Source organism: Marmota marmota, unplaced genomic scaffold, assembly GCF_001458135.2.
Source record: "Marmota marmota marmota unplaced genomic scaffold, marMar, whole genome shotgun sequence".
In the NCBI taxonomy this organism is placed as follows: domain Eukaryota; kingdom Metazoa; phylum Chordata; class Mammalia; order Rodentia; family Sciuridae; genus Marmota; species Marmota marmota.
The window spans coordinates 85,517-94,262 of record NW_026000255.1 but is presented as its reverse complement, the minus strand read 5'-3'; the positions used below and the strand labels follow the sequence as shown (position 1 = coordinate 94,262).

At 37.2% G+C, this 8,746-nt stretch overlaps 1 pseudogene; it reads left to right on the top strand.

Annotated features, from left to right (window-relative positions):
* The first annotated feature begins 7,543 nt into the window (after window positions 1-7,543).
* On the top strand, window positions 7,544-8,127 carry LOC107159976 (annotated as a pseudogene).
* Window positions 8,128-8,746: the final 619 nt, after the last annotated feature.

The window sequence follows — 8,746 nt, the reverse complement described above, 5'->3', positions numbered from 1 at the left end:
TAATCTGAATTGTCAACTTGACTGGATTAAGAAACACCTAAGATTGAGGCTTTTGGGTGCCTCAGTGAGAGTGTTTCTAGGAATGATTGGCATATGGGAGAGCAAACTGAGGTGGTGACTCATCCTAAATGTGGGACTCATTGACCAATAGGTTGGAGGTTTGGATAGAATAAAAAGGTTGGAAAAATGAGGAAGTAGCAGCAGATGCAAGCTCAATCCTTCTTGAATGGGTTTTTGATTTGCTGTGATGCCTGAGGGCATCAGACTCCAGCTTCTTCACTCTTCCAAGGCAAACTACCAAGTGAGTCTCCAGGGATTTACTAAGCCTTCAGTCCCAGACTGGGCTGCATTATTGATCCCTCTTTTTCTGAAGTTTCAGCTTCTTGGACTGCACAGCTAATTCCTTCAGCTCTCCAGTCTGCAAATAGTCATTATGGAACAATCTAGCTTCTGTTTGTGTAACTCAATCTAATAAATCCCCTTTTTATAATCATATATACATATATATATGTTGTTGGCTAATTTCATACATACAAACACACACACACACACACACACACACACACTCACATTGTTTGATCTGCTCCTCTGTAAAACCCTAACTAATACAGAAATTTTAACTGAGAAGTTGGGTCATTGCTGAGACTAAACTGACAATGTGATTTAGTAACTTTTGGAGCTTTTTGGAATTTGTGGGAGCAGTTTAGGAAGTTTAGAGATGAAATCTGGAAATGCTTTAGAATGTTGTAAGTAGAGATTAGAAAAATTGCCCAATTGGTATCGGTTATTCTTGTGGGAGCTCAGAAGACCAGAATACCAATAGAACTGCACAGTAAATACAGGGATCATGAATTTTTCAGAGGAGAAAGACTCTATTGGAAATTGGACTAGAGGCCATTTGTGTAATATATGACTAAGAAGTTGTCTGCATTTTGCCCTTGTCCTGAGAAATTCTGTGAGGCTGATTTTAAAAGTGATGGACTCCTTTTCCTTTTATACATTTTTTAGTTGTAGATAAACACTTTATTTATTTATTTATTTACTTATTTATTTATTTATTTATTTATGTGGTGCTGAGGATCAAATCCAGTGCCTCACATATGCCAGGCAAGCACTCTACCACTGAGTCACAACCCCAGCCGAAAAGTGATGGACTTCTTAATCAGGGAGAAGAAATTTCTAAGCAGCATAGTATTTAGGCTGTGACAAGACTATTGCTAGCAGCTTTTATTCAAATTTATTGAAAAAATCAGAAGCAGAAAGCAAAGCAGAAATATTTTTTAACATTTGCAGTGCGGCCATAAAACTGGGAGGAAAACCTGGGCTAAACAATGTGAGGTTATTAAAGACATTATGACCACTAAAGAAATGCTAAAGACTTTGCCCATAGACAATAAAAAATATATGTCTTGAGGGTATCTCAGGAATTGACAAGACCTCACCCTTCTCAGACTCTAGGGTATAAAAGTAAAGAAACCCATTTGCACAGGGCAGCCTAGGAAGTTACTTTTGCCACACTCAGTCATCCATACACTCAGGTTACTGCAGCTGAGGTCACTGGAGGTTTGGCTACTGCTCAAGATGGAGGTAATTGGACTAGAGGCATCAACCACACAGTTCTGTTTATGAAGGGTTGCAGGATGTTGGAGTAAGGGGTTCATGGAGATTTTCACCAAGATTTCAAAGGAAGGCTTGGGAAGTCCCTGCAGGCAGCCCCTGATAGAGCAATGTGTGGAGATGTTAGGAGGAAATGGAAACTGCAGTGGAGACTAATAAATTCCAGTAATGTGGAATGCCTTACTAGGAAAGTTATAGGAATTGGACAGAGACAAGCCAACAGTGAGGACATGGGGGCTGCAACTAGGAAAACCATAGGGGAAAAGCTACACAAGCCCTTTGGAGAGAATGTCAGGAGGCAATATGCTCCAGATGCAGGACATAGAGCTACAGAACTTTGCAAAGCCGGATTTTAGATTCGCTTTGGTTCCATCCCTTCTTTCCATGCTTCTGTTTATCTGAACAGAAATGTTTACTATATACCTTTATATATTGGAGGTATGTAACTTGATTTTGATTTTTATAGTAGCTCACAGTGAAAGTTTGCTCTGGGTTTCAAACAGACTTTGGACTTGGACATTTGGGAAATGCTGAAAATGTTAAAAGACTGTGGAAACTCTTGAAAACAGACTAAATAAATGTTGGCATTGTGAGTTAAGTATGAGCTGTTGGGAGTCAGAGGCAGAAGGTTATGGTTTAGATATTATGTGTCCCCAACGTTCCTCTATCACATTCTTCCACCATAATGTTCTGCTTCACCTTGGGCCCTGAGGAATTCAGTTAGCAATCTATGTATTGAGACCTCTGAAACTGTGAGCCCCAAAATACATTTTTTTTTCTACTTCACATTGTTCTTGCCAGGTCTTTTGGTCACAGCAGGGAAAAAGCTGACTAAAACAATCAATACTACATAAAATTCTGAAAGAAATGTTACACATAGAAAAACTCAAAAAGAAACCTCAGAGGTACTGATTAGATGAAACTTACTAGGAGATTAGTTATGCAAATGAAAATTAAGACAGATTTAATATATAAAACAAATATTTATTCGTGATAACTGAATGTAAACAGTCTCAAATCTCCAATTAAAAGACATTGACTGTCAGAATAAATTTAAAAAAAAAACAGATTCATCTATACAGTGCTTGCAAAAGACATAATATTTGCAAAGACATTCATAGGTTAAAAGTAAAATGGTGGAAAACGTTGTATGCAAAGGAAGTCCAAAACAAAGCAGGAGTAACTATTCTCATATCAAACAAGGTGAATTCAAATAAAAATTTAATGAGAAGAGACAAGGAAAATCACTTCATAGTAGAATAAGACGATACATCTGACAAGAAAATATAGCCATAATAAATATTTATGCCACAATGTCAGTGCAAATTACTATATAAAAGTCTCAGAGACATTAAGTCTCAGATAGACCCCAATACAAAAACACTGAATGGTTTCAACACTGCCATCTCACCAATAGATAGGTTATCTAGGATAAAAATCAATACAGACAGTTTTCATTATAAATTCTATAAATAAAATGGAACTGTCATCTTTAGAATATTTCATTCAAGAACAGCTGAATTTACCTTTTTTTATATTATTCTCATGAAACCGACTCCAAAAGATACCATCCTGCAGGTCATAAAGGAAGTCTTAGCAAATACTCAACAATCATTATAATCCCATTCAATTTATCGATCACAACAGAATTAATTTTGATATCAATAGCAAGAAAAGTTATAAAAACCATATAAACAAATGGATATTGAACAATGCAATTTTGAAGAAGAAATGGATTATAGAAAAAATGAAGATAAAATTAAAATATTCCTACAATCAAATGGGAGTAGAGATACAATGCAACAAAATCTCTGGAACACCATAAAAGCAGTTCTAAGAGTATAATTTATAGGATTAAGGTCCTACAGTATGAAAACAGAAAGAACCTGAATAATCTAGTGTTACATTACTAGAAAATAAAAACAAAAATAAAATCTAATTCCCAAATTAATAGAAGAGGAGAAATAATTAAGATTAGAAAAAAAAATATTAATGAAGTTGAGAAAAATACAAAGGATCAATACACTAAAAGTTATTTTTTTGAAAAGATAAGTAATATTTATAAGCCCTTGCACAATCTAATCAGAAGAAAGAGATGACCTAAATCAACAAAATTAGAAATGATAATGTAGATATCACCATTACAGACATTCTGTAATACAAAATATCATTAGGGACTGTTTTGAAAACAGATTTTTAATAAACTGTGAAATCTAGAAGATATTCAAAATATTTCTAGACACACATGACCCTCCAAAATTGAACCATAAGGATACAGAAAACCTAAACACACTGGTATTAAGCAACACAACAGAAACAGCAATAAAATACCTTCCAACAAATAAAAGCTGAGGATTGAATGGACTCTCAGATGAATTCTACCAGATCAGTAAGTAAGAGCTAATGTCAATTCTCCTTAAACTATTCCAAGAAAGGGAAAGTGAGGGAACACTCTGACATTGAGTCTATGAAGCCAGTATCACCCTGATATGAATACAAGATAAAAATACATCAAGAAAAAATAACGACAGAACAATATGCATGAGCAAAATAGATGCAAAATACCTGAATAAAATATTAGCAATGTGCATTCAAAAACATATTAAGATTATGCAGCATGATCAAGTTGGCATTATTCCAGGAATGCAAGGTTTCTTCAGCTCACACAATCATTAACTGTAAATCTTTACATGAAACAATAATCACATAATAATGATTACGTAATAATCTCAATGGTTGAAGGAAAAAAAGCCTGTAACAAAAATCCAGCACACATTTATGTCAACAACACTGAAGAAATTGGAGACAGAAGTAACTTTTCTCAATATCATAAAATCTATATATGTCAAACCCAAGTCAAATATCACACTGAACAAGAAAATATTAAAGTTTCAGAATCAGGAACAAGAGAAGAATGCCCACTGTCTTCATTTTTATTCAGTATTCTTCTTGAATCTAGCCAGAGCGATCAGGCAAGAGAATAAAATTAATGGGATAAAAATAGGAAAATAACTCAAATTATCTCTGTTTTCAGACAGCATGAACTATCTTTAGAAGACCAAAAAATCCACCTGAAAATTTCTAGACTTGTTGAACAAAAAAAAAGTAGTCAGAAAAGTAGAGAGCTTTATAAAAGTTCAACCGCTTTTATATACTACAATGATAAAACTGCTGAGAAAGAAATCAGGAAAACAATTCCATTCACAGGAGCCTCAATAAAAAAATTTTAAAAACTGGGGGAGGGGGAAATTCTAACTAATGAGGAGAAAAAGCTCTTCAATTAAAATGATAGAAAACTGAAGCTAGAAATTAAAAAATAATCTTAGAATATGGAAAGATGTCCCATGTTCTTGGATAGGTAGAATAAATATTGTCAAAATGGCCATATTACAAAAAACAATACACAGATTTAATACAATTTTTGTCAAAATACCAATGATATTCTCCAGAGAACTAGCAAAACAGTCCAAAAATAAAAATGCAGAATAGTCAAAAACAAGCCTGATAAGTAAGAACAATGCTCATTGCATCACACTACCTGATCTCAAAAGACAGCATGGTATCAGTAAGAACCATTTATGAGAACCCTGCAGCAGCAAGCAGAGGAAAGAGATTGGGAACTCATAATGGAAGTTGCTGTACTGACCCAGCAGTTGCATTTTGTGGGCTCTGACGTGTTCCTTGGCAATTGTGTTTGACACAGTTGCGATGAGAATTGTGCCTTAGGTGATCCAGGCTCAGGATATTCAGAAGAGAGAGTTCCCTCTGTTGCTGGTGTCCCATCAAGGCTATCAGGAAGATGGCCAGACAGGAGCTTCTGCACACCAGGTCTGTTCCTGGGTAATTCACATGCCTAGTGGTGAATGTCAGACGTGTAGAGGCTAAGATTACACACAATAAAGAGAAATTTATAGGAGGTCCTGGAAACCCAGATACACAGCAGGGATTTTGGAATAAATCTCAAATATCACTGTCACAGTTTGTCCAAGGTGAGCCAAGATTCCATCCCAAATACAGGAAATTTCAACTTAGAACTCCGTACCAGCTCCAAAATGGGAGTAACCACTTGTTAGCACTCCCCAGTCTATCCCCAGCCCTAGACTAAAGGGCTATAGAGCCCAAAAATAAATATATAGAATGAAAATTTGTCCTTGCCAATATTTTAACAACCACAGTGGAAATAAGCCTTTTATTTAATTCTATTTTTAAATTTCATTTTATTTTTTACCTTTTTCTATTATGTGTGACCTTGCACATGTTTGCATGTGTGTGTCTGTGTGTGTTTGTGTGTGTGTGTGTGTGTGTATACGAGAGAAAGAGAGAGAGAGAGAGATTGAGATCATTTAGCATAGAGGTATCAATATACTCATGCATACATATATACATATGCATACATTAATTCATATAACTTTACGTTCATTTTATTTAGTTCTCTTTTCATCATTTTATTGATTTGACTTTCATGGTTAATATTTTACATGTGTTTGAGTTGTTTTGATCTTCCTTTTGTTTTTGTTTAATCCTTGTTCTCTATTCCTCTTATTGCTCCTTATTCACTCTCTCTTCCCCAACTAATAGCCACATTTTCCTTTTTTCCTCCATCTTTATTTTATGACTCTTAGGTATGTTTACACCTTTTTTTTTTAATAGTCATCATCTGGTACCTATCTTCTGCTTATCCTATGTTTATTTTTTACATATTTCAAAATTTCTTTTGCCTTCCTACCCTAGTTTCTCTTCACCTAAGAAATGGTAATTCCACAATATGATAAAATTATAAAGTTTTATAATGTCTATGTAAGTACTACCTCATTCTTGTTGTGATCATTTATAGAGAGATGATGTAAACCTGCTGTTTAATGCCTAATCTAGTGCATGGTTGTTTGTTGTTAATTCTGATATTAAGTGCTGACCTCACAATTCCTTCACAGGTGGTGATTAGTGTTATAGATGCCAAAGTAGACACTGGACATTTATTTTAAGGATTGACATCAATTGTCAATTTTGTTGCAATTCCTGGTTCCTCCTTTCTCTAATAAGGGCTGGAAAGTGATTGGCACCTTTCAAGTTCATACAGTACAGATCCTGCTGTAGAGCAATACACACAGCTCTTCCAAGTAACAGCCAACCTCATTTCACACACAATCAAGCTTCATGAAAGCCTCAACAATAACTCAATACATAGAATAGAGGAGAGAAAAACCCCAAGCCAACAACCAGGCCCCAAGGAGAAACAATTAGATAAGGACCTCAGTGTCCACTCCTGGTCCTGCATTCATACATCAAGAACAGAGAAAAGTGCCAGAACAAAAAAGATAATTACACTAAAAAAAGACATAAGTATTAAAAAAAAAATGGAAATCCATCTCAACTGATGTGAAAGTCAAACATGTTTGAAACCACAAGGAAACAGGTTGAAAGTGAAACCATGGAAAAAATAGTCCATGAAAATAGGGTATGAAAATAATCAGGAGTAGCTATTCTCATATCTCTCAAAGCAGATTTAAAAACAAAAATTAAGCTGAAGAGAAAGAATAACACTACATGCTGGTAAAAGGAACAAACAAATAAGAATATATAACAATGGGAAATATATTATTTGCCAAATGTCAGTGCATTAAATTACATAAAAACTTCCTGACATTAAATCCCAGATACACCCCAATAAACTGATAAGCTCATTCATCAAAGTAGCAGGATATAAATTTACATTCATTATATATATATATATATTACATTTCAACACTGATTCTATGGAGAAAGAACTCTGGACAATTATACCATTTAAAATAATCTAAAAAAAACATTGAGAATTACTATAACCAGGGAGTTGAAATATTTCTACAATGAAAATTATAGGACACTGAAAAAAGAAATTAAAGAAGATATTACGCTTCCTCACTGCCCTCCAAATCCCGCTGCAGCCATTGCTGCAGCCATGATGCCGAAATGAAAGAAGCGGAATCAGCAACAGCAGCCACCACTGCCTGAACGGGAAGAGACTGGAGATGAGGAAGATGAGAGTTCCATAGAAGATGAGAGTCCCAGCCTTCTGGGCCCTGCCCGCGTGGCCAATGGAAAGCCTAGTGACCCCAAGTCAGCTCTTAACAGAGGTCCTCCAGGATCAAGGGGTCTGATGATTCCACCACTGCTGAGTCTCCCACCTCCTCCCCCGGGCAAAGGCCCAATCCAGGGAGGCCTCGGCCCCAGGTCTGGCCCATACGGTTGGGGTTGGTGGTGGGGTCAGCGCTGAACCCCCTTTTCTGGGGCCAGGCCATGGGGGTCTCTCTAGGGAGAGCTTCCACAAAGAGCAGAGAGACCCTCGAAGGCTCAAAAGCTGGTCTCTTATCAAGAATACCTGCCCTCCTAAGGATGGCCCCCAGGTTATGGAAGACAAATCTGACTGCCCCGTCTGTCGACACTTTTCCAAAAAGGACCACTGTAGATATGAAAACCTCTGTGCCTTCTACCACCCAGACGTCAATGGACCTCCTCTGTGAGACTGTGCCTTCCCATCCAGGCTGGAAGGAGCCTTCTGCGACCCAGTGGCCATGTATTTCCCCGTGGCCCTGTGATGACTACAGTGAAGCTCTTACACCCAACGCCCTTGGTCAATGACATGTCCACTTCCATCCACCACCTCCCCGGTTTGGGGTCCAGAGTTGTGTTTCATCACTGGTGCGCAGTGCACTCTGTATTCTGATCCAGCCTCCAGAGACATGCCTTTGGGACCCCTTCTTGTTCCCTTCAACTGCCTCCTGGATCTTCTTCCCTTTCACCAAATGACTGCGGAACAGGAAACCTCTTTGGTGTGCTCTTTCTTGTGCATCATTCTACCTGTCTCCAGTACTGCCCTCAATTCCTGAGAGCTCTGGAGCGGTTTCCTACCCACTTTAGCTGCTTGTTTTAAGTCCTTTTTATGTGACATCCCAGTGTTTTCAGCTGCTAGAGAAACTTGCCAGGTTTTCTGACCTGAGGTCAATTTTTGGGTGACTGGTACAGAGTTGCTCCCTGGAAAGGCAACTGCCCCTGCTTTTGGATTTTGTAGTTTCCCTGTCAGTAGCATGATCCCCACAGCTATGGTCTATGATCACTGTGCTTTGTGAAACTGTGCATCACCCCATCAGTG